Source organism: Wolffia australiana, chromosome 7 (genome assembly GCF_029677425.1).
Source record: "Wolffia australiana isolate 7733 chromosome 7, ASM2967742v1".
NCBI classification, from domain to species: Eukaryota; Viridiplantae; Streptophyta; class Magnoliopsida; order Alismatales; family Araceae; genus Wolffia; species Wolffia australiana.
Genome location: NC_135841.1, coordinates 3,492,496 through 3,496,695, shown reverse-complemented (window position 1 = coordinate 3,496,695; position 4,200 = coordinate 3,492,496). Strand labels below are relative to the sequence as shown.

Genomic DNA, 4,200 nt, shown 5'->3' with positions numbered 1-4,200 from the left:
AGAGTTGTTTATGTTTTAGTTAATCCAAAGTTTTTTGTGTTCAATTCATCCTACTTCTTGTTTTCCCTCAAAAAAATCTATAGCCCTCTACTAAATTTGCACTAGAATTTCTCACACGCAGCCAGCAATCAAACCGCCAGTGACCCAGGCCTCAGCCTAGGTCGCCAGAGGCTCAAGCTGCTAGCAGCACTGCGTGCGCAGCAGCTGCCCGCGCGCAAACGCTGCCTGCAGCAGCGTAGTGCGTAGCAAGCCCGCGCACAGCTGCCACTTGCAGTAGCGGCGCAGGCAGGCTCACCCGCGCACAGGCACACCTACACGCAGCAGCTGCCCGCGCGTAGCTGCCACTTGCAGCAGCGTCGCGCGCAGGCACGCCGCGCGCAAGCGCCGCTTGCAGCAGCTGCCTGCGCGCACACGCCGCCGGCAATGGCCACGCGCAGGCGCTCGCGCGTGCACAAACACCCGCTGGGTGATAACACCCTTATTTCGGTCTTTATTCCATGTTATTAGCATGATTTATGCATTTAAAAGGCTTAAATTTGGGTTGTTATCATATATTTACACAAAAATAATGCTTCTAAGTAATTTCTGATTTTTCCCTAATTTTCTGTTAATTATATGAATTTTTAAGGATTTATTGAAGCTCGAAATAATTATTTTTGGATGAAATGGCACATTAAAAGTTTATTTTGACATTTATCAACATGGAATTAATCAGGAATTTTCTAGAATTTTCTAGAATTTTACGAATTTTTAGGAATTTTCTGGGATTTATTTCAAGAAGAAATGCATTTATTCTATGAAAAAGGCATATTTATAAGAGAAAAAATGTATTTATGTAATTTCTAGACTTTTGGGCCTTTTTCAACGCTTCGTTGCAAAAGACCCTGAAAACAGCTCTCGGTCGCCACGGCAGGCGAAAAGATCCTATTTAAAATCATTCAGGGTTTTATTGCAATTTTTAATATATATTTTTAATTTTTAGGAGAAATCAGAGGAGAGAGAGTGCGCGAGTATATACGCAATTACTTTTAAGCGGCCCAAAAGCAATTCCAGGCTTTTAAGGACTTTTCTGCAAAAAGGAGGATTCAAAATGCGCCAGCCATTGAGAGAAGCGACACGTCATTGCGTGTTTAAAACGAAACTAATAAATAAATCAATTTTAAATCCAATGGATTAAATTGGTTTAAAATTGATTTATTAATAACTTTTGATCCTGAAGTCCGATTGAGATGATTTTTTTATGGATTTGTTCGTCTTGATCCCCTCTTTCTATCTGTATGGTTAGATCATTCAGATCTAGCCTACATTGATAGATAAATATTAAGTACTAAACGGGGGTAAAATGGTGATTTTTACCCTATAACCTAAGTATAAAAGCTAAATTTCGAGAGGGGGAGCTCATTCTGGAGGTTGCTTCATCACAGCTGCAAGACAGAGAGGAGTCCCAGCCTGGATCAACAGTTTTGGTATTTTTTTCTTTCATTGTATTCAAACTTTTGTGCATTTTGAATGAAATAGGTTAAGTTGTTTGTTTCTTCATCTCCATTCTAGTCTGAACTTCTAAATCGCTTGGCTTGAGCGGCATGTACAAGCCTTGATTAGGATTGAGAGGAGAAATTGAGGAATTTTACCTGGGCATTCAATTGCATTACAAAAGAAAATTATAAAAAAATTTAGTTTTAATTTTTAGAAGTCTCAATTTACCCCATTTTAGTTCTGAATTATCAATCTGAAAAATCAACCCAACTCATTTTAAGAACCTCTTTCAACCTCTAAATGATTTCTTGGATCCTTTAATTAGGATCAAAGAAGGAAATTTAGAGCTCTTAATTCTTCTAATCTTCCCATCTCTCCTACCCCCCTCTCTAAATTCTCACCTAATTAGGGTGACTTGATCCTCATTGAAGATCAAATTCACTCTAATTAGGATCTAAAACACCAAAAATTAAATCAAATTGAAATTCCTACTTGCCTCCCTTGGACGACACTCATACTTATCACTATAAATATTAAGTAGAGTTTTATAAATTTTATTGCATAAGCCAAAAATTCACAACGACAAGGGCTAAAAATTTGCGTAATTTTCACCCCTATTTTCGGCTTATCACTGGGTGTTTGTGAAATTGCCCCAAAGGGCAAGGGCAAACCCTCAGTAAACGAAATCTTTACTGAATATTTCCTGCACCGAGACTTTTAAAGAAAACTCTGTCGTTTGTACTGAAGATCATTCACCAGCGTTTATACTTGAGTATTGAGATTTAAAAGAACTGATTTGATAGACAGAATTCTTCTGCTGTTTTTTTGCCGTCTCCCTGTGGATCGACCCTCACTCGCCCTAAGCTGTGAGGTTATAAATTTTGTTGTATAAGCTCAATCCTCACACGCATTAACTGATAAATAACCAGTAGAAAGCACTAAAATTGAGCTTATCAATTGGCGCCGCTGCTGGGGAGCACGGTATTACAGTAGGAATTTATTTTTTAATTGTTCAGTAATCTTTTCTTGATTCTCCTTAAGCTGCAGGACTTAAAAATCCTCAGCTCATTGTTCTGCTAACATTTGTGCTGAAGATCTATGGTAGTTTCACGCTCAGGAGCTGGTGAGAAGTCTGCAGAAAAAATTAGTAGAGACGCCACCCCGGATTCTACAGTCACAGAACCAGAAATTCAGTAGAGAAATATGGCTGAAGAGATACATCAGCAGAATGAAAGGAGAAGAACTATGTTGGATAGGTCTACACCGTCCGGAAGCTTATGACAAACCGATGTAAATCTGAACATCGGTGAAGGTATCTTGTTTCGATACGATAATGCATTGATTAATTCTCTACCTTAATTTAACGGATTACCTGCATAGAATCCTTTAGAATTCCTTGATGATTTTCATATTAGATGCTCTTCTCAAAATGTTCCTGGAATATCTACAGAGATGTTAAAAATGAAATATTTTCCTTTAACTCTTAAAGATAAAGCGTTTGCATGGTATCGTAATCTAGGAATCACTTTTAATTCTTGGGAAGAGATGCAAGGAAAATTTCTGCAGAAATTTTACCCTCTCTCCAAAACGAATTTTTATCGAAGAGAAATTCACAATTTCCATCCTCATGACGGAGAAGCATTTAGTGAGTCATGGGAGAGATTCAATGATTTGTTGAGGAAATGTCCTCACCATGGCATTGAGCAATGTCAACTAGCCCAAATATTTTATGAATCTCTCTCTGATTTTATGAAAAACAAAGTAAATCTCGCTACGGGTGGAACGTTTTATACCGCATATGAGGATGAAGTTTTCGATATTTTGGAGAGAGTTGCAGAAACTGACTTGCAGGAGATTGGGGCCAATCAGAATGGGAGAAACCTGCAGCCAAAAAGAGCAGGAGTTCTGCAGGTTAACGCCAAGGAGGGAGAGCTACAAGCGGGCCTAAGGGAGACTAACCAGAAATTGGAGGAGCTCACCTCCACCTTGAAGAATGTCTTTTTAGGTAACTCTCCTATCATTAAAGCTAAGATCTGCTCTCTCTGCTTCAGCAGGGAACATGAAGATGGAGCCTGCCAAGCCATGGAAGAAGAGGTGAAGGCCTTCAACCAGCCGCAACAACCGTGGGCAGGTCAAAAGAGGCCAAATTTCTAAAACGGAGAGACCTTCCACCAAGGGAACAAGCCGGCAGCTCAACCTCCGTTCCAGCAGAGACAACCATTCCAGCACAGGCCTCCACAGCAGTACCAGGTTCCATCTCAGAACCAACCTGATTTTTCTTCACTTACCCCCGTCATTTCAGATATGATAGAGAAGCAAAACCAAAAGTTGCGGGCGGAGATGGAGATGAAGATGCAAATGATGATGGAATTTCAAACAAAGCAAGTGCTGGAATCTCAAGAGCAGATGAGGAAGCTATTAGAGAGCTTCAGACCTGCACCACCTGAACACCAAGGTATAACTCCAGAATTCCCGTGCACATCGTATAAACTTCCAACGAAACCATTAGTAAATCCATGCAACTTGCATCATGTGCAGCACTCCATTCACGATGAGATGAATGGAGACAATCCTGAAGTTCTAGCAATCTTAAAATTGAGAAATGGAAAAGAACTTCAGGATCCCTATCAGAATTCTGTAGAGAATTCTAAGAAGAGAATGAACCACGAGAGGGCGAAGGAGAGGATTCTCCTACGTGGAGGAGCCTCTACCTTCTCTGAGTGG

At 40.1% G+C, this 4,200-nt stretch overlaps 1 pseudogene; it reads right to left on the bottom strand.

Annotated features, from left to right (window-relative positions):
- Nucleotides 1–3,097: 3,097 nt before the first annotated feature.
- LOC144706262 (small nucleolar RNA R71) lies at nucleotides 3,098–3,176 on the bottom strand (annotated as a pseudogene).
- Between the last annotated feature and the right edge of the window lie 1,024 nt (nucleotides 3,177–4,200).